At 41.3% G+C, this 26,970-nt stretch overlaps 1 protein-coding gene across 1 annotated transcript in view; it reads right to left on the reverse strand.

The window, feature by feature from the left end:
- Positions 1–26,970, reverse strand: part of TTC39B (tetratricopeptide repeat domain 39B) — a 128,220-nt gene that overhangs the window by 67,191 nt on the left and 34,059 nt on the right.

The raw sequence follows: 26,970 nt of genomic DNA on the forward strand, positions 1-26,970 counted from the left end.
ACTATTTTCAAATGAAAAGCTTACAGCTACTTCTTTATAATTTTTTCCTCTCATTCAAATCATAATTAGCAGAATCGATTCAAATTTAATTTCTCCAGTAAAGCCAACGCAATGTGCTATGTTCCGGAACAGTGAAATAAAAGATATGCCATTTTCAAAGGAAGGATAAAAAAGAAATAAAATTTTCAAAAACTAATAAAAAGACACTTCATATCCTTCATGTTTTTTCCTCTCTTTGGGGGAGAAAAGGAAGGAAAGCAAACAGGCCAAACGTTACTCTCTTGGAGGCACCATTTATATAATTTACAGTCTGGACCATGTCCACTGGAGCCATAAACACAAAACTCCAGTGGACGTCACCACCAGGCTTCCAGGAAATCTACTGCTTACTATTTTGGACCATATGATCAGCTTGTGTTTCTTACTAAAGAAAACTGCTCACCAGACCAAATTCTGCCCAGTGGAGGATTCCTTTCAAACAGCCACTCTCATTGCCGGATATCAAAGAAGAAGGGAGGTACGGCAGCTGCAGCTAGTATAGCAAGAACAGCCCAGAAATCAACGGGTGCTCCAAATATGCCGTACTGGCAACCTCAATCCCAGACCCGTCGCCAGTGTTACAGAATCAAGGCAAAGGGATGTCAACATTCACTCTGCACTAGAGCCCTGTTCCTGTAGAGGGAAGATCTAAAAAGCTGGAAGAGGCCAAAGGGCAAGCACCAACAAAGAATACAATGATTCTAATAAATCAGGTATTAATGAATTGATAAGCTAAATAATCTGCCCCTAAATAATCCTCGCTGAGACTTAGCACAAAGGCTCCCTCAATCAGAACTGTTCACGTTCTTTCATATTATGTGTAGGGCTTGGGTGATTTTTTTATATTCTTCATGCTTTTCTTACTTTTTTCAAGTTTTCAAAAATGATCATGAGCTATTTTTAGTAATTGGGAAAAAAGTATGTATTTTGGGCAATTTAAGTTCAAATTCATGAAGGGGACATTTAAATATTAATTTAAGGAAACACCTTCTGATCACCCCTTTTATATCACACATAGCTTACAACAGTTCTCCGGAAAAATATATAAGAAGAGTGTATTATTTTTAGCCCTTTCCAAGTGAGGAAGTTAGAATGCATCACTACCCAATGTGTTTCTAATGTAATTTTACATCTCTTAGAACCCTTCCAAATTTTCACTACTTTGAAAAAGTCAGGACTTAAATGTTGCAGTTTTTCTAATTTTACCTTTTCTATTCCCTACATTGATAACACACTCCAGTGCTATTTTAAAGTTCTGAACTTAAAATACCTGTAATACAATATTCCCAAATTGTTTTCAAACTTATTATTTTATATATACATTTATGATTTCCACCTGATTTTTAATGTATCTACCTATTGGCTGAAAATGGGTTTATTCCTTTATTGAAGGGAACTGGCTCTCACGGATGGAAATCAGCAGATGCTATCAGGGGTTCTCGATATCAGCCCCATTTCCATCTTTGGCGGCTCTGAAAAATGCAGTCCACAGGGCCTGTGTGGGTGTCAGCAAGGTATATGCCAAGTGTCCCCTTAGCCTAATATGAAATATGGAAGTGGTAGTTCCGTTAAAATAGATTCACTGGAAAGGTACTTCCTTTCACCCTAATTTTACATTTTTATCAGAAACCGGGATTAAGATAAAAAACAAGGTAACCAACTCAGCAAAAATCAATTAATTAATAAAGCAAGCAAGCAAGCTGGAAAAGGAAGCAGGGAATGGACCACAATCTGAAACAGTAATCCACCGGGTCCCTGGGTGGCTCGGGCGGTTAAGAGTCCAACTCTTGATTTCAGCTCAGGTCGTGATCTCATGGTTCGTGAGTTCGAGCCCCATATCAGGCTCCGTGCTGACAGTGCAGAGCCTGCTTGAGATTCTCATTCTCTTTCTCTCTCTGCCTCCCCCCTTCAAATAAATAAACATTAAAAAAAAATAGTAATAAAAACTAAAAAAGTAATGCGCTAAATGAAAGGGTTCCATTCAGTAAACTAAAATTTAATTTTCACACATAAACATCTGGGAGCACCACGCTGCGAGCATTCTATCAGGTGTTAGACACATAAAAGTCATACAGTTCATGATCTCAAAGATGATATCTGAAAATATAGACTTTAAATAACTTACAACGTTTTGCTACCATGTTGCTAAGTCACGTTGTTTTTATCCTGCTTAAGAGTGCCTAAATTTGGGTCAACAGTCCAACTAAAAAGCCTGTGTTCATGTCAGCAAGCTGTCTGCTGTGTCCCCCAGGCCAACCTGTCATGCCAGTGGGGACTCTGCCTACCTGAATAAAGAGACAAGCGCGTGGAGGTCGGCAGTACTCGCATCTGCTCCCAACAACCACACCTGGCCTGAGAACCACACTGTTCTAAAAGGACCAACAACTGGAAATGCAACCAGGAGCCGACAGCCAGGGAAAGAAAGGACTCAAAGCCAGTTCTGAAAGCAGAGCAGCTTAACTCAGGAACAAGCAGAGCTGGAGGAAAGCAGAGAAAAGGAAAGAACAAACATTCCCTCCCTCGCTCACGTGGCAAAGGTTCCGATTCCCCCTTCTAGACCACCCTCTCGGGACCGCATCCTACTCCCAAATGACTCAGAACAACATATAGTAACGTGCAGACAGAAAAAGAATAATCAAACAAATGTGGCAAACTGTGAAGAATGGGGGAGGGGTATATAAAAGTTCTCTGTGTCATTCTCATACTCTTTTGAGAAGTTTGAATGTACTGCAAAATAATGTTTTTAAAAGACAGCAGAGCATGACTCTGGAGCAAAGGACAAAGACAGGGTCAAATGAGGGCGGCCATAGACCTTGGGCACCTGGGGACCAGCCAATGCCAGTGAGGAATGCCAAGCCCTCGGGGTCACGGGTACACCAACAGATCCGGCCATCACAGGTGCTTGGGCAAAGGGAGCAAAAGGCCAGAGGTTAATGCAAAAACATCCACTTAGATGAGACTATTAACCGAAGGGCAATAGCCAGAGTAGGGCTCTGTCCCCACAGATCGTGTTCCTGCACTCAGGTGCTGCTGGGAAGGAGAGGCAAGGGGAACCTTTGAGGAGGAAGATACAGGCCTGATGCAGAGTTTAAATTCTTACTGGGCTGGGCACTTACCTCTCCCACTACCCCCCCCCAAAAAAAAAAATCAGAGTCACTCCAAAAGAGACTATTTGAAATGTGAACAGATGATGCGCTCTTTCACTGACAACTTAATGTTTTGTTTTTTTTTCTGTCCTCACTGGGGATGTGAATTCCAGAGCAAAATGAGAACAGTTGAAAAGAACAAAAGTTCATTTTCATGTAAAATATAAAGCATGCCTCAGACCCTGCTCACTAAGAAAGAGGACAGCAGCACTTAGGGTTTCTTGGGGGGGGGGGGGGGGGGACAAACTGCTCCCAACAAATGCCGTTTTTCCTGCTCACAGACTCGGCAAATGGGACAGAGCTGGAAACTAAAACCAGAGCCTGTATCTTTGCAGATTCTTTCCTTAAGCAAAGCAAATGGTACTCCTTTGCATTATTTAAAACAAACAGCAATGGAATGTCAGATTGGCAAGAGATCTAGGCAGCTACAATGTCATTTTGCTGGTTTTTAATTAAAAAAAAACCAAAACCCTTATTGGAGGGTTTTCTTCTAACAGAAAGCTAGTACCTAATCTATTATTAGTCACCCTTTCTCACTGCCCCGTCATGTGACTCAGGAGAAGCATGCTGGGGCACAAGGCTGAACGCTGGGTTTCTGCCCCAGATGTGCAAGTCACCTGCAAGCCGTGACACCCTGGACCATTCCCCACCTCTATGGATTCCAGTGTCCTCATGTGCAAAAGACAGCGAAGGGATACCAATCACAGAAAGCAGAAAGGTGGTTGCCAGGGGCTGGGGAGGGCAGTGGGGAGCTGCTGTTCAAGGGGTACCGAGTTCCCACTTTACAGGATGAAAGACTTCTGGCGAAGGATGGCGGCGATGGCGGCACGACCGTGTGAACGTACTTCGCGCCACTGAACAAGGGGTGGAGACGGGAAGGTCTATGTTAGGTGTATTTTGTCACAGGGAAGAAGAAACTGGGAGCAACAAACAAAACAGAACAAAAAGAGCATTCGCACCGACAAAAAGCCAGGGGAGGGATGACAGTACCCTTTCTGCCTCACGCAGGCGTTATGAGGAAACGCAGTCCATTTTGTGAAACCACTTTTTAAGCTGAAAAACCACATAAGTGTGGTGCTGATGTTGGTTAAAGAGTTAAGTGACTTAAGTGACTGGGGCCAGGAACTTCCCATTAGACAGACCACTGCACTCCTGCTACTCGGCAGCTGGGTGTTTCCTGCAGCCGTGTTACTTAAGCAACGCTCTGCCAGTTTCATTTTCTCAAAGTAGGCATGCAGATATTTTCAAGATGCAGAGTAAACGCAGGTCTTCCGTGTGACGCTGCAGGGGGCAGGGGAGGGCTGTTCATCATTTCTTCTAAAACATTACAAACTACAACAAATTTTTAATTTTTTTTTTTAACGTTTATTTATTTTTGAGACAGAGAGAGACAGAGCATGAATGGGGGAGGGTCAGAGAGAGGGAGACACAGAATCTGAAACAGGCTCCGGGCTCTGAGCTGTCAGCACAGGGGCCCGATGCGGGGCTCGAACTCACGGACCGCGAGATCGTGACCTGAGCCGAAGTCGGCCGCTCAACCGACTGAGCCACCCAGGTGCCCCTACAACAAATTTTTAAAAAGCAATGCTAAAGGGGCGCCCGGATGGTTCAGTCGGTTGAAGGTCCGACTCTGGATTTCCGCTCAGGTCGTGGCATCGAGCCACGCATCAGGCTCTGCACTGACAGCACAGAGCCTGCTTGGGATTCCCTCTCTCTCTCAAAACAAATAAATAAACATTTAAAAAAACAAAAAAGCAACACTAAGAAAGTTTTACTTTCATTTGGCTCACAATCCATGAGGAACGGGAAAAAAAAGGCTACCTAAAAGCCTTTTTTTTGTTTTTCCAGGCTACATAATGTGTCTCTCCTCTTGGTTCCTGGCTCAGAATTTAAAACTCATCACAGTAGGATTATTACTTCACTGTCAGCTGTGGTAGGTAGATATGAGCTTTTTAAGGACAGAAATTCTGTGTCTTAGCAAAGAGATATTCACTGAGGTTTTGATGAATACATGACATTTGTACTGATTGTATATTAACACCCTTGTGCCAAATACAGTCTCAATACCTTATATTTTACATCACACATGTAGGTCATGGAAAATACCCTTGAATATGTTATCCTGGGAGTCCTTCATTCACAAACAAGTGGTTTTCGGTAAACATTAGGTAAGACAAACAAACCAGAAGGGGAAGCATGTAGATAGTCAAGTAATTAAAGGTTAATTTTCTGGGGTATCTGGGTGGCGGCTCGGTAGGTTAAGTGTCTGACTCGTGGTTTCAGCTCGGGTCACAATCTCAAAATTTGTGAGATCGAGCCCTGCGTCAGCTCTCCTCTAACAGCACAGAGCCTGCTTGGATTCTTTCTCTCCCTCTCTCTCTGCCCCTCCCCTGCTCGCATGCGTGCGTGCTCTCTAACAAACATTTTAAAAAATAAAGTTTAATTTTCTTTAACTTTTCAATGTGTGGCTCTTTTCATAGTGTGCTGTATACATCCAGCCTGTGATATCAAGCAGGTACACAAATAGGTTTTGGTATACAGGGATGCTATTCCTTTAAAAGCAAACAAACAAAAACATCTAACTTAATATTAAGGAGGGGTGATGACACATAAATGCTATATATTAGGGCCCGATTTGCTGGATCACAGAAATGCTCAAATTCTGCCCCACCCGGTACTCAAAAAGAAACTGACTATAATCCCAAAGTATGAGAGAAATTTGAGTCTTGTTTCCATACTTCCCAGCCTTCTAAAATACAAGCACTTGAAATAAGATATTTTATAACCCAACACAAATACAAAACAATCACCAAAGAGATCCATTCATACTACTTGAATGGTCACTAAACACTTTCCACACCTGTGGACTGACGAAACATCAAAAGAAAAGTAAACCATGCCTGAAAGTCAGATCAAACTCATGTTCACAGAATCTGCCCATATATGCAGTTTGTCCTTCCCAATCTGAACCAAAGACAGAAGTGTAAATGTGGTGTTAAAAAGTGGAAAGCACATGCAAAATGTTAGGCAAACCTCTGGGCATAAGGCACACACACACAAAATCAACTAATCAATCAATTTTGATGACACACGTCTCCAGGAATGTACTGTGGCTTTATTTTAAGGAAGAGAGAGAGAGAAGAGAAGAGAAGAGAAGAGAAGAGAAGAGAAGAGAAGAGAAGAGAAAAGACAGACAAGGAGAGGGCTGCCTACCCCCCAAATCAACCTATGGCTAAGGGTATCCCTTAGGTACAAGGGCTTCAAGGGGCACCTCATCTTCCTTGTCTATAAAAGGAGACTGCAATTAGCACAGTTGTCTGTCATCAGAGACACAAAGACAGACTTACCATGGGTACTGGGACTGAAACAGGACACTTTTTTTTTTTTTTTAAGTTTCTTTATTTAGAAAGAGAGACAGAGCACGAACAGGGAAGGGACAGAGAGAGAGACAGAGAATCCCAAGGCAGGCTTCGCACTGTCAACGTGGAGCCCAATGCGGAGCTCCAACTCACAAACACTGAGATCGTGACCTGAGCCGAAACCAAGAGGCAGACACTTAACCGACTGAGCCACCCAGGTGCCCCTGAAACAGGACGTTTTTAGAAGAGTCTAGTTCATCTCTTCTCCACTAAGATATCTTAGTGGATGACAGAGCAAAAAGGTTCAAGAAACCACTTGGTTCTCAAAATGCTCTACCTCATGACAGGCCTCAAGCTTTCTGCTAATCAAATGAGAAGTCTGATGCAAAAAAAAAAAAAGGGGGGGGGGGGGGGGGAATTAAACACCATACGAGCTGTAAGTGCGTTGTTAAGTGGGGATTTCCAGTAAGTTTGTTTATACATCACTGGGTTGGAAATCATATCTTCTATACAATAACTGATGTGTATCTATCTGTGTGTATATATGTACATGCATGAATATGTATACACACACACACACACACACACACACACACTTCAAATTCTCAGCCTAAGCCATAAAAGCCTATTAAGCCCTAAATTATTAACTTTGGCCAGAGTGTTGGAACCAGGAGAGAGAGGTCTCATATCATGGGATTGAGGCCTGCTCTCCCAACCCCACCCCTGCCTCATACTGTGTCGGGGCCATCCACTCCAAACACGATCCATGCAGTCCTCACAATGAAGACACTTCGGTGGTTTGTCACTGCCCTTGCCACAGCTCCTAAGCAAGATACCTTTGGCATCGGTCTTCCTCTGACCAGCCTATCATCACCAGAATTGCAGGACTCCCAAGCTTCTCGATAAATCCGAAGAGATCATCGTGAAAGGGATGAGACTACATCACCCCAAAATATGTCACTTTGACATAAAGATTGTTTTGAGCTGAAGTCAATTAGCTCTCGCCCTCCCCATTTTGGTCTAAAAGCAGGGCAGAAATTCCCTTTGGTAAAGATGTTTGCCTCTCTCATATCAGGAAGAGAATTACTTCGGAGATGAATCTTATCACCTGAGAGGACTCTTATCTGCACAAGAGACCTTACTAAACAATTCTTATTTACCACAGATTTCCTAGTCACCTTCCTACAATTTAACCCTCATCCTGAAGCCTAAAACCCCTCCTTCTTTTATCTAGCTTCTTCTCCACACTTTATCATCCTTTGTTAAGATAATATAGAAGTCCCAAATCCTAACCACCCCCTAAGGCACGTTTTGTGTGTACACAAAGTAAACTTTTTCTCTCTTCCTCATCTGTCTTTTGTCCATTTAATTTGCAGGGCCCAGGCAATAAAACTAAGAGGGTAGAGGAGAAAGTTTTGCCTCTCCTTTAACAGTCTCTCATATCTCAGGGCCTTCGTACTTAATAAACCCTCCTGCTATACCCAGTCGATCATGCCCAGAATCTACCAATACCTGCCTCAATTCAGACATGGCCTCTTTCAGAAAGCCCTATCGGGCCAGCCTCTGTCCAGACTCCTGCCCATCACCCCAGGTTGGGTTAGTCACTCCTTATCTTTGCTCCCACAGAACCCTGATCTTCTCCGCACCACAGCATTTATTTATCCTACTTCGTCTCAATGACAGTTTAGTTTTCCTTTTTCTCTTTTTTTTTTTTTTTTGAACTAATGACAGTTTCTTATCTGTATCCCCCAATAAACTCTAAGTGCCCAAAATGAACATTCATAAGCCAAGATATTTTTTCTGTTAAAAAAAAAAAAAGTCCCAACTAGTTCACTCACAAGTAACCATCAGGCCATCAGGTAGCACAGGGAGCGCAGGGCTGTCAGGGAAGGCAGGTCCGGGTCTGGCAGGGACTCTTCAAAGCCAAGGCCAGCCAAACATCTTTACAGGTTCAGGCCTTTGCTGTTATTTTTGTTTTGTTCTTACTTGAACAATTCATTGTTTTACTCGTTTTGGTCTGTTCGTTGCTTTTAATTCTGCTTTCGGTTTCTTAGTATCTTCTGATACAATAATGAAATAAAGGCCGGCTAGGAAATCTGGTTACTGGCCCTCTTCATGTGATCTCGTTCTCACTCCCTACCCATCTGTAAATTGAGGCAGCAGTATCAGAATGGTCCATAAACCTAGTTGCCCACGATCACCAGGGAAACCTGGTGAGCAGTCTGGAGACCCTCAGAAGGGGCAGAGATTTTAAATCAAGTTCTAATTCCTCCACTTCCTTCCTGTGTGGCCTCAAGCAAATTATTTAAGCTCTCTGTACCTGGGATTTCATGTTTCTTACAGCAGAAACAGTTGTGTAGTTTATAGGATGGGAGGGAAGATTAATGTACACAAAGCACCAACTTGTGGCTGGCCCCCTGCAGATGCTCAGTAAAGGAGAAGGAAGCCCTGGCCCCCATCCTGTGTATGCTCACAGCACCCTATCATTTCTCCACCACGGCCCTTTAAGAGTTTCCAGAGGGCAGAGGGCATATCTTCCATACCCTCCACTCCATCCCTGTGTCCAGCACGGTTCCTGTGACAGCACCCAACATCACAGCAGACATCCAATAAATATTTATGGAATTAATGAATCAATAACATTCTAAGATATACTCACGTAACCAATTCCCCTTCCCCTCACTCTAGACCTAGACTGCCTGACTACCTGACTGCCTCCAAAGCAGGGACCATTTCTTATTTACTGATCTGAAACCAGCACTTACACAGCACCTGTCACATGCTTGTTGAACTAATTAAATTATTTTCAAAATCTCTTTCCAGCTCAAGTCCACCAAGGATCTGTGGCTTCAGAAGATCTGGGGCAGAGTTAGTTGCAAGTATTTGTATGTCCTACACACATCTGGCCACAAACCACCTAGAAGTTGAATAATACCACAGTTGAAATGAAATAATAAGGTAGTTTTTGAATGACCCCCCTCCCCTGCTAAAAATATCTGCTCCATGAGGGCAGATATAACACCTTGTTCACCATCATATCCCCAGAGCCTGGCAAGGACTTTGCAATAAACATAAATGTTTGTTGAATGAGTGAATAAACAAACAAATGCATGCATGTATGCAAGCAAGCAAGTTCTTTACAAGTCTAGAAAAGGCAGAATTTCCTATTTTTAGGAATCCTTCCTAATTAAATTCAAAGTTGCTACATTTAGGTATAACAAAATGTTTAAAAATAAAAACAGCAGATGTTTGATCTCTGGGTGGTACAGTTTCTTTTTCAAAATCCTTGATTTATTTTATACTGCAGGAAATCAACCAAAATACCGATACCCACAAAGCTCATACAATATGTCACCCTAAGTCAAATGTGTTCTACATCTACAAATCTCACTATTATCAGTTAGTGTTTAAAACTATTTTGACTACTGATCTGTGAACAAATCAACTTTTAGGTACTGCTTCAGCTAATGTGATTTTATGGTAAAGGAATGAGATCAGTAACCAAATGATATGAATCCCTGAAATAATAAGACTTTTCATTTAACAAAGACAAATCGAGAACCTATGGGGGTCTGGATGGCAACCACAACTTAAGCTCTACCTTTACAAAACGTTCAAAATTCATCCAGTAATAATTCTCCAAGGGTACAGTTCTAGCCTCCAGTAAATTCCAAAGGGGGAAAGTGGGACACAATGACTAAGGACAGATGTTTAGGCTAAAGAATCTACGTCATCAGAAAAAAAATGGCACCAATTCAAACGCACAATTAGAAAAGGGGTAGTCATGCAAAGGTCACTTTTTGGTAACTCCCATTCCCCGTAATCTACTACCAGAGAGACAGGGGGAAGCTAAGGCAGTGCTTCACGGTGAGAGGTAAAGTCTCGATCAACCCACGCTACCCTGAGAGCATGCCAGCGTGTTTAATCTTTCTGTAAGGTTTTAATCACCCTAACGAAACAAAACCCTATCATGAAGCCAGCAACGGCCCTAAGACAAGCACAGTGAATCCAAAGTGAGCCGTCGTCATCCTTCCATTGTTCTGCAGCCCCGTGCACACCTTGCAGCAGCACTAAAACCAACCACAGCACCCCGGGAAGACCACATCCTCTGCAGCAGCAAGATTCACTATTTTCTCCCATTTCGGCACTCACCCTCAGGAAGCCCGAAAAAAGAAGGGTAGGGGGGTGCGTCCTGGCAGGCTTGACACGAAGCCTTCAATAAAGACAAGGTCAACTAACAAAAATTGCAGGTCTCCGATGAGATTTAACTATTTTTTAAATTTTCATGGCTTTCCTTAAATTGAATCCTCGCAGATCTAAACAGAACACTGCAATCATACCCCCAGGAACAGCTTTAAAAATGCAACATACTCACAGATTCAGAGCAGCTGTAACTTTGGAGGAATGAATCTAGCCCCACTGTGGAGATGCCTTTCCCTCTCTTCTACCAGATTTTTTAAGGCAAACAAAAAGAAGAGACACTCCTCAATTTAAAGGCCAACAAAAATCCTCAGTTTCTCTTTTATTTCTTGGTCTCCAGTGAGACTCTCAATTAACGGTCATAAGAAAAGGAGTTGCGGAGGGGGGCAGACAGCATCCCGAGCTTCCCAGAGCAGAATTTAAGACATGTCAGTTAAAGTGGCAGCTACACTCGCAGCCGTGGCTGACGCTTCTGCGGGAAGGAATGCCGGGAGATTTTTCCCCCAGTCCCCGCTGCAGCCTAATTCTGATCCATCACCGTGCAATTATCCTAGAGCAACAGCAAGACAAACACAAATGGCATGGATTTATCAATCCTCCTGGGTCTCTTAATGATTTTTCACCTAATCCAAGCAAGGATTCATCTCCATCCAGGGCCAGTTGAGGAATAAAATGAATTCTGTTTTTCATCTTAAAGAAAATGTTAAGAGCAGGCAGATATTCCCAGGTTAGAGTTACTTCTGTATCCCATGAATGAACTCTTTTAAAACACTAAAATAAGGAAAAATCAAATTCTCTGAGGTTTTTAATCTTAACAGGTTAAATGTACAAAAGTTAAATTAGCACAGTGAAATACACATATGACATAACAGTCACGCCAGTGTAGCTCTAAATGGCATTTTAAAATTAATATTAAACAATATTTGACCTGGTTCTGATGAAACTAAGAAAAAAAAATGTAGGCTTAGAGATGGCCAGTGACTTTGCAACTTTCTTGTCTTGCTTTAGGTGCCCTTTCACATATTAGAATTGAACCATTTTTCATGATGGGCTCCCCATTTCCACTGATTACAAAAGTATCAGGTATTTCCTGATTATAAAATAATAAACTCCTTTTAGAGAAATGGAAAACAAAGAAGAAATAATCACAGCCATAATCTCATAACCCAGAGATGACCATTGTTCATATTTTGTAATATTTATTTCTAGTCTTTTTCCTCCCTATATATACATATACGGTTTTAATACTATTGTTTTACATGTATTTACATACTACCTTTTCCACATGGCTTTATGTTATGATTATTTACCCATACATGTGACCCGCTCCTAAAAGTGCTCAAGAGTTAACGTATGCACTGACAGTCAGTGAACATATACTGTGTGCCTGCTATGTGCCGGGCACAGGGGACCCAGTAGTGAGAACACACATGGTCCCTGCTCCTTGGAGCTCTCAGTCCAGCAGGGAAGCCAGATATGCAGCAAATGATAACATGTGTGTCAGGTACTGTGTTCACAGGACAACTACAAGACACCTTAGAAAAACATTCAAGAGACTTGGTCTTGCGGAGGTCAGGGTTTCTCCAGGAGTGGCAAGCCCAACTATAGAATTATTAGTAAGTACAGTGTATTTCACACCTACATTTTCCCATCAACATGAATATCTTTTTACCTAATATTCTGTTTTCCTATACGAGAAGATTTAAGTCCAGCTATATTTTTGTGAATAATGTGCAACAGCTAAGAAAATAATGGATCTAGCATGAATTTGAACATCATCTTTGAGAAATCACAAAAAGCAAACCACCCAGGTAATTTCAGACATCCCTAAAATTGTGAGTTACCACGTTTCTAAGAAATTTTCAGTGTAGCAGAATCTGGGTGGCTCAGTCAGTTGAGCATCCGACTCTTGGTTTCAGCTCAGGTCATGATCTCATGGTTTGTGGGTTTGAGCTCTGTGCTGGTGGTGTGGAGTCTGCTTGTGGTTCTTTCTCTCCACCCTTCCCCTGCTCGTGTCCTCTCTCTAAATAATAAACTTTTTTTTAAATCTTCAATGTAAAATTAATGTAGCTATGCTCAAAATCTCATAAAAGCTAAAAGACTCCTTTGAGAAGAAATAACAATTTGACGTGAATCTGACGTGACCGTAATGATGCATTCTAAGGAAAAAAAACAAAACACCACCCCATCCAAACAAATTATGTCATTCTCTAGGTGATCAAGGTCAACATCAATACTGATAAATCATGTTGATCGCATGTACCCTTGAAATGATATGATAAAAATGACATTTTATCTCTGTAGTCCTCCTCCCAAAAATCCATAACCCCGGTTTCACCATGAGAAAACCACCAAACAAATTCCAATGCGGGCCATCCTGCAAATACTCCTCAAAAATGCCAAAGGTCATCAAAAAGAAAGAAAAGTCTGAAAAATCATCACAACCAATTTTGTAAAAACCACGTAAATCTGGGGCGCCTGGGTGGCTCAGTCGGTTAAGCGTCCGACTTCAGCTCAGGTCACGATCTCGCGGTCCGTGAGTTCGAGCCCCGCATCGGGCTCTGGGCTGATGGCTCAGAGCCTGGAGCCTGCTTCAGATTCTGTGTCTCCCTCTCTCTCTGCCCCTCCCCCGTCCATGCTCTGTCTCTCTGTCTCAAAAATAAACGTTAAAAAAAAAAAATTAAAAAAAAAAAAACTACGTAAATCTGACTAAAGTATGGACTTTAGTTAGTGATACTGTATTAACACTGGTTCACTCATTAAAATAAGTTATGATACCAATGTTGAGATGTCGCTAATGGGAGAAAACTGGGTGTAGGGTATATGGAAATTCTCTGTACTATCCTCTTGACTTTTCTGTAAACCTAAACTTTTTTTTCATTATTTCTTTTTTTTCTTTTTGTTAAATTTTTTTTTTTAACGTTTATTTATTTTTGAGACAGAGAGAGACAGAGCATGAACAGGGGAGGGTCAGAGAGAGGGAGACACAGAATTCGAAACAGGCTCCAGGCTCTGAGCCGTCAGCACAGAGCCCGACGCGGGGCTCGAACTCACGGACCGCGAGATCATGACCTGAGCTGAAGTCGGACGTTTAACCGACTGAGCCACCCAGGCGCCCCTCATTGTTTATTTCTGAGAGAGAGCGAGCGAGCACACAAGTTGGGGAGGGACAGAGAGAGGGGAACAGAGGCTCTGAAGCGGGCTCTGCACTGACAGCAGAGAACCTGATGCGGGGCTCAAACCCATGAACCATGAGATCATGGCCTGCGCCAAAGTCGGACGCTCAACTGACTGTGCCACCCAGGTGCCCCTAAGGGATTTTTTTGGAAATTATAAATACCCTATAATCCCAGCATGTTCAGATATCCAAACCCAAACAGAATAATTGGGCGTGTGTATTGTTCAACCAGATGTGCTATTTTTAGCTGTGTTAAACCCAATAATGGTCCCCAAAGATGTCCAGGTCCTAATCCCCAGAACCTGTGAACGTTACCTTACATGAGAAAAGAGATTTTGCAGGTGTAATGAAATTAAAGATCTTCAGATGGGGAGATTATCCTGGATTAACCGAGAGTGCTCCAAAAGCAATCGCACATATCTTTGTGACAGGGAGGCAGAGATCTATCTGACATAGAAGGCAGATGTTGTGACTGTTGGAAGCAGAGCAATTTGAAACTAGCTGACTTTCAAGTTGGAGGAAAGGACCGTGAGCCAAGTGACACAAGAAACGCACCCATAGAGGCTGGACGTAGGCGATAAAATGGATTCTCTCCTGCAGTCTCTCAGGGAGCAGAGTCATGGCCATACCGTGGGTTTGATTCAGTGAGAAGCCACTTCAGACTTCTGACCTGCAGAACTCTAAGAAAATAAACATCTATTGTTTAAACCACTGTTTGCGGTTACAGTACCTACAGTGTTACAGTAGCCACAGAAAACAAACACAGTAGCCTTGAAGACCCGTATTTCTTCTGTTTCAGTAACATCCCTCTGCAATGTGTGCCATCAAAATGTTTTCTTTCTTGTTTTGTTTTTTGGGATTAACCCTCTTCCATATGCGCTCAAAATATTTTCCCAGTTAATTCTCTTTAACTGAGTTTATGAGGGTTTTGTCATATTGGTCAAAACTATCCCTCTTTTCCTATTGGTGTCAGGCTTAAAACATACTTTCCAACCTAGAGAATACAGAATCACTTGCCCTCACTTGCTTTGAATAGTTAAAGGATAAAACCCCCAATGCTTTTCTTTATTACGAAGAACGATGTGAGGCTATATGTACGTCCCCACACCATGTCCCTCCATACTTCAGCCTCTGTACTAGCATCAACACCAAAACTCGGACAGAGAACAGATGATGTGAAGGAGGGAGACTGGAAACTTCCTGGACGCCCCCACCTATACCCACGTTCCCTACATCGAGTCTGACCGCACAAACTAACCAACCGCCTAATGTAGAGAATGTGCTTGGCAAACATTTGTTAAGTTATCCAAACCAGGCATGTTCCCCTTATCCTTGGTCTGATAAGGTACATCTTGGAAATGGGAAAATGGGGAAACAGTCAAGGGTAGCAGCTGCTCTTTATTTCTCAAATATCTGTGAGAGTTAACTAAATGTCTTCTTTACTTTTTCGAAAAATGCTTTTATGTCTTGAAGTAGCCATCGTGAGGCAGCATGAAAATAGTTCTATCAAAATTTCTTCTAACTGTCAGCAACACTGGTTTTACAAAAACAGCCGTGCTCCCAATGTGACATTGTACGTTAATTAACTGACATGTAGGTCACACTATATCCACTTTACACGTTGCTGTTTTATAAAATGCATTCAAGTAAATGCCTTTATAGGTTAAAGACATACATTACAGAATATTTTTTTTACTTACACTGACTTGTCTGAAAATGCATCCTTATACTATATTAGTGACTAAGTTCTGAAAATATAAGAATCCATCTATGTATTTAAACAATAAAATTGCACTGGGACATTGAAAATGCTCTTTCAAAATATACATGCTTTAAAGAGTTGATCTTGGAATTAATTTTCTTGTAGTAACTACACGGAATTATTTTAATCAAAGCAAATAATATGTTATTAGTGTAATTTCTTTTAAATTGCAGGCAAACTTTAAATGACAAAGAATCTCTTAAATGGGGGATCTGACACATAGAACTTAACACACACACACAGTTTTGTTTTTTTTAACTGCATAAAGATAAAGTCAAGCTACCCTTATAGAAAACATTCTTACTACCAAAATAGAAACTAAAAGCTCATAACTGTATTGCCTACAGGGGAGATAAAACTATACGTATACCTCTAAAAAATGTTAATTCACCAGAGTTACATGGAGCTTTAACACATTTTGAGTTCTAGCTGTAACATTCTGCTTACAGGTAAAAAGATACTCCCTGCTGATCTGAATACTTTCACTCTGGACAATAAAAATAAAATAAATAACACAAAAGTCACTTTACATGACAATAAAAATCATACACAAATCCCCAGAACCTCTTCAGTTTTAAGCAGTTTCAGAGACCTTTAGATTTGTTAGTGGCTAAGTCTTTAGACTGTATATTAAATGTGTATCATACATTATACTCAACTGCACATGATACATAAATGTACCCAATGCAAATATCACTCCCCCTTTGAGGAGTTCTACCCATGATGCTCTACAAACATGCAGTGGGAAGAAGGGGAGAGAGGGAAAACCAGACAGACTGATTAATTTTCAGCACGTAAGCAGTGGAGACGTCTGACACATCTCAAAAGGCAAAGTTCTCGGGGAGCCTGGGTGCCTAAGCATCCAACTTCTGCTCAGGTCATGATCTCACAGTCCGTGAGTTTGAGTCCCACATCAGGCTCTGTGCTGACAGCTCTGAGCCTGGAGCTTGCTTTGGATTCTGTGTCTCCCTCTCTCTCTGTTCTTCCCCTGTTCATGCTCGCTCTCTCCCTCTCTCTCTCTCTCTCTCTCTCAAAAATAAATGCTTAAAAATTTTTTTTCAAAGGCAAAGTTGTCAAGTATCTGCATTCTGAGTGTTTTATTAGTCATTTTAGGAGGCTATTTTTATCGAGATGGATGAAGGTATCAGAAAACAAGGCAAATAAAAGATGGTAGAAAGTTAACAAAAGGCAGTCCAGCTCCCTATACCCCTAAGCATTTTGAGCTCATTTACATACACTTCAGAAGAGAAGTGAGTCAGCCCCTAGTTGAGAAATGGCAGAGATACCAACCATCCTGGATAATGCTCACTATGCCCAAACAATTGGACATTACCTAATTATGTACTTATTTGGGTTGAGCAACCAACCAGCTGTAATTAATCATCATTAAAAAAGAAACATACACATCCCCAAAACTCCTTTAACTCACTCTCCCTCTGAACGAATACAGCAATTATCCTTGTGCCCAGTAGCTGGTAAGTTCTCAATAAATGATGATGGGATTTTTTTAATGCACTAAAACTCTTTGCACTCTACTTTGAATACTCATCTACATTTTCCAATTAATACATTAATTCAAGAAATTCATTAAATCAACAAATACAAATTGAGCATTTACTACACGCCAAGCATGGTGTTAGGTACAGGGCACACCATGAGGAGCAGAACAGACCAGTCCCATCCTCATGGAACTTAGGTCAAAAAGGAAACAGACGGTCGAAAGCAGGCAACAATGAACTACAACATGACAAATGAAATGAGAGAGACAAACAGGATGACAAAACAGGGAAGTGGGGGAGGAGTAACCTATTTAGTTGGAGTCATTAAGAAAGGTAGTAAGACATTCAAGCTGACAACTAAGGATGGCCAGGAGGAAGCCCAGGGAGGATTAGGAGGAAGTCACTCCAATCTGAGACACCAGCTCAAATCTAGGGCAGTGGAGGGCTTGCTCAGTCTAAAACTGGAAAGGGGCTTGTGGCTAGAAGGCAGTGAATGAGGGCAAGGGTTGCCCTGGACCAGGTTTCCATCTGTGTGTGGCGGCCTGACCACGTCAAGCCTTGTGGACTGAGGCAGACTGGGCGCTTCATCCTCAGAGACATGTACACTCATGGACGGACGCTTAGCAAGGGAGTGACATCATACAATTTCATGTCTAAAAGGATCACTCTGTCCCAATTCAAACAAACATGCTGTTAGGGAAATCTGAACACTGACAGTATCTTTGATGAATAGTCAGTTTTTTTTAGGTGAGGCAATAGTCTCATGATGCTTTTAAAAAGAGACCTAACTAACTTTTACCTTATGTACTAAAATGTCGATTAAAGGATACCATATAAGGCATACAGATTAGATAACAGTTCTGCATCAATGTTAATTTCCTGGCTTAAAATCCTAACAATAATTATGTAAGAGAACATCTTTGTTTTTAGGAAGTACATACTGGGATACTTAAAAGTAGAAATAAGTGATAATTTCTAGAATGTGATTCCAAATAACCCAGGGGTGGATTAGAGATGAAATAAATTGGCCTTGGGTTCACAACTGTTAAAGGTACGTGATGAGCACAGGTGAGTTCAGTTTACTATCCTCTCCACTTTGTTTGAAATTCATTTCTTTTAAAAACCAGGTAACTTTGGCCTCTGTGTGGAGAATGAGCAGAGTGTAGTTGGGAAGGCGGAAGGACAGAGAATAAGGGAAGCAAGAAAACACAGCAGGAGGCTCTTAAAGTAATTCAGGCAAACCTGAGACTACCTCGAGCTAATGAAACAGAAAGGAGAGGGAGCAAGGGGTGAACAGACGGGAAATAAATTTGGACGTAGACATCATCAGACCTGGAATCACGGAAGTTACGGGAAAGAGAAGGAACCAAAGATGTCTCCCAAGTATCTGGCTTGACCAAGTGAAAGAAGATAGGAGACAAGGAGAGGAGAAGGTTTCGGATGGAGAAGGCAGGTGACCATCACGAGTTCAGTCTGCAACATGTAAACTAAGGTGTCTGTGAAACATCCGAGGGATCACATAAGCAATGACTGGACCTATTTCCCATTACATCTATCAAAATCATCCCAGACAGAGCATCACAGAGCAGTTGCCATGTCGAGAAGGGCACTGATGAAGGAGGTGAGGAACGCAGCACTGGGAGCAGTGTGCCTCTGGCTTTCAAACACAACCTGGGCATTGCTAGCTGGTCTGAGTGACAGAAAGGCTCCTGAGTCTGCGGAAGGGGCAACCACAGTGGCAACCACAGGGGTTCATCGTTCAGTCATTCTGCCATAAGAACACCAAGTCTTCCCCTGGCCCCTGGGCCTCCTTGGTAAGATGAAGACAAATGGACCAAAGGGATGCTTAAGAAGCTTTCCTTTAAGCTATGACATCCTGTCAATCCTCCTCAGAGTGAAAGGGAGCTTTTACAGAATATATGTACCTTGGGGCACCTGGGTGGCTCAGTCGGTTAAGCATCCAACTTCAGCTCAGGTCATGATCTCACGGTCCGTGGGTTCGAGCCCCGCGTCAGGCTCTGTGCTGACAGCTCAGAGCCTGGAGCCTGTTTCAGATTCTGTGTCTCCCTCTCTCTCTGCCCCTCCCCCCCACTCATGCTCTGTCTCTCTCTCTCAAAAATAAACAAACATTAAAAAAAAAAAAAAAAAAAAAGAATGTATGTACCTTAACTGAAAACGTACATATACACTCATCTTGGAAGTTCCCAATATAATAACAGGCCATTAAAGGACACCTAACAGTACAAAAGAAAATGCAAACAAGGGCAATTCAAGTAGTAACAACACAGGGGAAAGACACTAAGGATACTGTTCAGTCTGGGCTTCTGGGGGGAATTTTATTTCCATTTATTGTATTTCATTAACTCTGACGCATAAATTTTCATCACATAATATGCCTGAAACCAGGATGCATCTTAAAATTGATAGCAACTATTTCAAAAAAATTTTCTGTAAGTTTATTTATTTATTGAGAGAGAGAGTGAGTGAGAGAACGAGTGGGGGAGCAACAGAGAAAGAGGGAGAGAGAATCCCAAGCGGGCTCCACACTCAGCACACAGCCGGACACGGGGCTCAAACCCACAAACCATGAGATCATGACCTGAGTCGAAACCCAGAGTCAGGTGCTTAACTGACTGAGCCACCCTGCTGACCCAACAGCAGCTCTGACTGGCCTAGATCAAAGTTCTCAGAGAGAGGATGTACATTTGCTTCGGCCAATCACTTGAGGGCACCACCAAGCTGATCCACTTAAAATGAAATTACCTGCTTGAAGTCGTTTGGGCCACACCGATAACTAATATTCAGACCACAAACTAGCTTGCTATTCAAATTAAGAGCGTTAAAAAGGTAAACATGGGCATACCACAGAACCCATCAATTCCACTCCTAGATAGTCATGTCAGAGAACTGCAAAAATACGTCCGCAAGAAACTTGTACACAGTTATTCATGGCATTATTTACTGTAGCCAACAACTAGAAACAATCTGAATGTCCATCAACTTGTGAATGGATAAATAATACAGGGAATATCCATACATCTGAATATTATTCGGCCATAAAAAAGAATGAAATACTGACATGGTACAACATGAAGGAGTTTCAAAATCCAAACACCAAAGAACATGTATTGTGTGATTCTGTTTATATGAAGCATCTATAGAGACAAATCTAGAGACAGAAATTAGATTAGTGATTGCCTAGGTGCGGGGGCAGGAATGGGCCGTGACTGTAAAGGGGGCACAGGTGTCTATTCAGGTTATATAAAGTGCTTTACAATTAGATTACAATGATGGTGGTATACTTCTATAATTATACGACACTTAATTGAGTTATATACTTAAAACAGGAATTTTATGGGATATAAATTAGCATTGTAATGGGGCTGTTTAAAAAAGAAATGATCCGGGCAGAGAATCTCATGAGAGGTTTTTCTTTTCCCTCCCTACCTAGCACCAAAACTGAAATACACAATCTTCCTTACCATGCCCTCCTGCATTACAGGTTTATTTTTTCCTTCCTTTATGCAAGGTCTCCTGTAAAATTCTTGTGTTTTCTTCCTCAGTGGCATATAAGATAATGACATAAATGCCATCTTAGATCTAATAAGGTAATAGTCAACCTGGTTGAAAAAAACCAGGTGTGGGGGTATGGGAAGAGTCCCTCTCCCAACCTGAGCAATAATTAGATCACCCAGACGGGAGAGTTGGGCCAAAGAAAATCAGAGAAAAACGAAAGGAAATCCGACTCTGCCTGGAGTTACTATTTATAATTTAACCACTATGAAGAAAAACATTAACTAGATGTTCTGCGGCTAGCATTTGCTGACTTTCACCCAAAATGACCTTAAAACAGAGCAAACTATTGTATAATAATTAGTGGATCCAACCTCATAAAAAAAAAAAAAAATGGGCTTAAAAACTTTATCTCATTATAATCTACAATTTACAGTTCAAAAGAAAAGGTGTAAAGAAGGAAGAAGGAAAAAGTCCCTTAAAATGCTATGCTACAGAATATTTTTATTTCCACCATAAGCTTCTTACCACTTGGTTAAAAATGTCTGCCTACTTCAATGTCTGGAGGTAAGGATAAAAATTCACAGTTCTTGCACATAAACACATCCATCGCCACTGCATTCACACGGTCTCAGGACTCGATTCAACACACACAGATTTCTCGGTAAGGATAAATTCAAAAAGGTAATACGAGGCTATGGAATATAAGAGATCACTGCTGAGAACATATTAAACCTGCACCTGTTCTCACCGTCTTTGAATAAAAAAGAAAGTCTTAATTAACTAGTACCTGACCTGGGCCCTCCAGTTAATCAGACGGTTGTTTCATTGCCCACTAGTGGTTTCTATGAGAAGGAGGTTCATCAAAAGCACTACCAAGTCGCAGTGATCCCATGTGGTTCATCCACGGTCTCCACTTGACAGAGGCCAGGGATCCTCGGTGACCCGACCTCGTTGTGTCCACAGGTGTGTCAGGTAACCCTGGCATCCCTCGAAACTCAACGCCAGTGCCAGGCTTCCGCCTCCCAACCAGAAGAGAGCTAGCTCTCGCTCTCTTCTGGAACCTGAAACATTCTATTTATTCTTCACGTGCCACATTGCAGTCAATTTACACACAGACCCTTCTTGCACCCACCACTGTATTGTCAGAGACGACAGCTGTGCACCAACACTGGGAGAGAAGAATGCTGGTCATCAGAGAACCACGAGGCACATGCCAGCAGGGAACTGCTCAATCAGGAGGCGAGAGACTGCAGCACGGCTAAACCCCTGGCATATTCCTATGGATCAGAACATGGGTCTAACTGACAGTCCCTCCCTGAGAGGTCAGCTCCTTACGCCCAGCAGGTCGGAAAGTTCATACACAATTCTAATTTTTATTTTTATTTATTTATTTTTTTTTAATTTTTTTTTTTTTTAACGTTTATTTATTTCTGAGACAGAGAGAAACAGAGCATGAACAGGGAAGGGGCAGAGAGAGAGGGACACAGAATCTGAAACAGGCTCCAGGCTCTGAGCGGTCAGCACAGAGCCCGACGCGGGGCTCGAACTCACGGACCGTGAGATCATGACGTGAGCCGAAGTCGGACGATTAACCGACCGAGCCACCCAGGCGCCCCCACAATTCTAATTTTTAAAAAGGACCTCTTTGATGTGTCACTAACAGTTAAAGGGGGAAAAAAGCCTCTCATTTTCCCTTCAGTTCTAAACGGTGGAGATGTTTGTATGATCTAACAGTTTGCAAACCTAGTAACTTCCCAACAGAGTCAGTTAAAATAACGCAGTTGTTACCACAAAGATTCGGAAGCAGGAAAATCTAAGTCTGTGGTGGTAAATCCATTAAGCAGAAAAGGAGAGCAGAAAATAGTTTTCTTTTGTGGAAATAATTGAAGGCCTCTCTCATCTCTTAGCCTGCATCTGTTCACTGGAAATTCGGGCAAAAATATTCACAGGAATAAATTAATCATCAGGTTGGCATGGGGACCATCTCTTGCTACAGAGAAGTTGAAGCATCACTGTTGGCACTAGAAACATAAAACAAAACATGTGGTTCACTCAGCAGGCGGGAAAAGAGCTCTACTGAGCTTAACGGCTAGAAGGTCGCAGAAGGAATGTCATGGCATCACAAATTCAAGAAAAACTGAAATAACTAAAAGTTCGCATACAAAAAAAACTGAAGAATTGTTTACAATTAACTTATATTTGTAATCACAGGGAAAATAATCTGCTAAAAGAAAAGGATCGAATAGTGGACTACTTCTGCAATATTTTTTTTTATTTCAAAAAAGATCAGTAACGCAGGAGACCTGGGTACAGAAACACACACTCTATGTTGAGGAAATAAAAGGATCCATCCAAGTGAGGTTTCCCTGCGAATGAAGTATATCCTACTAACTTTCAAAATGTCATTTTAAAACATTTCTACTCATTCTAAAATTTCCTCAACATATGTGACCCAATATGTGACACTCCACCTTTTTAAATGGAACGTACTAGATTAAATTTAACCTTTTCCCAATGTCTCAGAGACAGAATTATGAACATGATTTTCTCACTGGAGACCGAACAGCAAATCAGGGTTGAGGGTGGGGGAAATAGTAAGGTACCAATATTTGCTGAGCACCTACTATGTGCTTTACTCCCATTACCGCATTTAAATGAATTTTATTTTATCTTCCCAATAAATGTAGGCAAGGATGAAAGAAACTGACACTCAGAGAAGCTAGTCCCAGGCCTCTCAGGCAGTAAGTGGCAGGCTGGGAATGAAACTCAGATTAGCCTACCAAATCTGAGGGCCTGTCTCTCCAGAAAGGGACATCTCGTTTTGAATACCTAAGAAAAGTAAAACCAGGTGGCTGTGCTCTGGAGTTCCATGACCATATGCCATATTTTCTTTCTTCTTTCACTGCCATTTTTTGTCACTATCAACAAACTGACTTCTAAACTACCCCCCTCACAACACCTTCCAGAGCTCTGGCAAAATTATGCCAAAAAGCAAAATTTATTAGAATCAGGTAAAAATTAATTATAAACAGACTCTGGATGGAGGCCACTACTACAAGCAAAAGGCAAGATTATTAGAACGTGAACTCTAATATCTACTTTGGCTACGCATTCTGGCTTTGGACTCTATGTCAAGGAGGTGAGGCTCTCTATGAGATAATGTACTGTATTAGTATAATGTATTTGGTGATACATTACTATAATATGTTGCTACTTACAAGAACAAGTACCAGGGAGGGACATTTTGGCAACATTGAAAAGGAAACACAAAACTGTTAAAGAGACAGTCTTAAGGGACACAAGAAACAATGCAGACCAGCAATCTAAAAGAACAAGATAAATTCTAAAATGGTTAAACCTGCAAGTTTGCTAACGTGAGCAGGACAGGGAAGTAAAAATTAAAAGAAAAAAGAAGGGTGCACGAGTGGCTAAGTTAAGTGTCTGACTCTTGATTTCAGGTCATGATCTCACAGTTGCGAGATTAAGCCCTATGTCGGGCTCTGTGCTGGGCGAAGCGCTTCCTTGAGATATATTCTCTCTCTCTCTCTCTCTCTCTCTCGCTCTCTCTCTCTCTCTCTCTCTAAGAAAAAAAAGAAACAGGAAATGATGGCAGATGTATATAGCTGAAAAGAGCCTGAAAGAGGCAATGAATGGAAAATAAAATGTGAGAAACTTAGGAAGTGAGGTAGTATTTAAAAAAAAAAAAAAAAAAAAAAAAAAAAAACAACTATTGTTTTCAGGATGTGAAAAATTATAACACAGTTGACAGTAGGAGCAGCCACACACACACACACACACACACACACACACACGTTTTAAAAGTACACAAAACGTTTCTGATAGTGACGAATCAAAAACATCTCCATCACAGGGTCATTGTTGGGATACTGCTGTTCTAAGAACCAGTCATACTAACAATGAAACACCTGAAACAGTTGAATGAATGAGTAATTTTTATGCAAACACGGACATACAGATCAAAGGAACAAAACAGAAAGCCCAGAAACAGAGCACCATTATTCTAATGAATTTACTATTTCACAAAGGAAGCATCATACATAAATTTTCTTTCTTTCACAGACAGCAAATGGTGTTGGAAGGGTAGGTTAGCAATTTTAGGGTTGGCACGACGCAGGGGTCTAAATTAAATACAGTTGGGTTAAGTTCAGGGGTTTTTGTTTGCTTTTTGTTTTTAGTTCAACTATTTCCTTACTCATTTTCAGCCAGCTGGATCTGTCCATTTCTGAGAAGTATGTTGAAGTCATCAATTACGATAACAGCCACATCTGTTAGTTTTTGCTCATGTACTTTGATGCTCTGTTGTTAGATGCATACACACACATTAAGAACTGTTATGTTGGGGCGCCGGGGTGGCTCAGTCGGTTGAGCATCTGACCTCGGCTCAGGTCATGATCTCACAGTTTGAGTTCGAGCCCCACATCAGGCTCTGTGCTGACAGCTCAGAGCCTGGAGCCTGCTTCCGATTCTGTGTCTCCCTCTCTTTCTGTCCCTGACCCACTCACATTCTGTCTCTGTCTCTCTCAAAAATAAATAAACATTTTTAAAAAATTAAAAAAAAAAAAAAAGAACTGTTATGTCTTCCTGGAGAATGGATCCTTCTATCATTATGTAATGTCCTTTATCTGTAATAACTTTCCTTACTTTGAAGCCTGTTCTGTCTGAAATTAATAGAGCTACTCCTGCTTTCTTTTGATTAGAGTCAGCATGGTATATTTTTCTCCATCCATTTACTTTGCTTTAATGTTTATTTTTGAGAGAGAGAGAGAGAGAGAGAGAGAGAGAACAAGTGGGGGGGGAGAGAGAGAGAGAGGCAGACAGACACAGAATCTAAAGCAGGCTCCAGGCTCCGAGCTGTCAGCTCAGAGCCCAACACCAAGCTTGAACCCACGAAACGTGAGATCATGACCTGAGCCGAAGTCAGATGCTAAACCAGCTGAGCCGCCCAGGTGCCCCTCCATCCATTTACTTTTAATCTAGATGTGTCTTTATGTTTAAAGTCATTGATACATACTTTTCGATCCATGCTGGCAATCTTGGTCTTTTAATTGGCATATATACACCACTGATACTCAAAGTGATTATTGATATAGTTGGATTAATACCTACGGTATTCTTTGGTTTCCTATTTGTTGCCCTTGTTCTTTGTTCATATTTTTGTTTTTTACTCTTTTTCTGCCTTCTGTGATTTTAATTATTTTATATAATTTCATTTTATCTCCTTTCTTACATATATCTCTTTTTTTTTTTAGTGGTTGCTCTAGAATTTGCAATATACATTAACAATTCAAGTCATTTTCAAATATTCTCTGTACCGTCTTCACAGTAATTGTTCCAAAATAAAGAGGTTATTTTTTTTCAGTCCTAATCACAAGTCAGTTTTTTTCTTTTTAAACCACATAAACAAACATTCAATAGTATAAACATTAAAACATTTGGACAACATAAAAAATGTTTAACTAACATAAAGAAAAAACAACTGGGGAGATATCTGAAGCAAATATAACAGAAAATTAAAGAGTATATATGTTTTACAGGTCATAAGTTACATAAGAGAAACAGTGAGAAAAAAAAGTTAAGCATGTGAAAGAAAACTAGAATTCATATAAAAGGAACTGCAACGTGAACAATGGTAATAAAGTTTAGTATATGTGCTGCCGAAGCGAGCACTAAAGAAAAAGTTTAAAAACATAAGCTGTTAGATATTATCTGACTAACAAAACCATTTCAAACAGTACCCAGTGGTGGTGATGCTCTATGGAAAGTCTAGTCAAAAGAAACCGCTTCACTTACACAGTATTGGTGGCCACATAAACTGATAAAACCCTTTTGAAAGTGCTACGGACTAAACTGCGTCCCCCAAATACAGCTGTTGAAGCCCTTACCTCCAACGTGATGGTGTTTGCAGATGAGGCCTATGGGAGATAATTAGGTGTATACAGGGTCCTGAGAGCAGTACTCTCGTGATGGGATTAGTACCTATATAGGAGACGTCTGTCTGTCTGTCTGTCTGTCTGTCTGTCTGTTGTGTGAAGACATCAAGAGAAAGCAGCCACCTACGAGCCAGGAGGAGTGTTCTCACTGGAACCTGACTGTGTCGGCACCCTGAGCTCAGACTTCCAGCCTCCAGAGCTATGAGAAAATACATTTCTATTGTGTAAGCCACCCAGTCTGTGTCGCTTTGTTACGGTGGCCTGAGCTGGTTAATGCAGAAAGGCAATTTGAAATATATTGTATAAAAAGCAATAAAAAT

Source organism: Panthera uncia, chromosome D4, assembly GCF_023721935.1.
Source record: "Panthera uncia isolate 11264 chromosome D4, Puncia_PCG_1.0, whole genome shotgun sequence".
In the NCBI taxonomy this organism is placed as follows: Eukaryota; Metazoa; Chordata; class Mammalia; order Carnivora; family Felidae; genus Panthera; species Panthera uncia.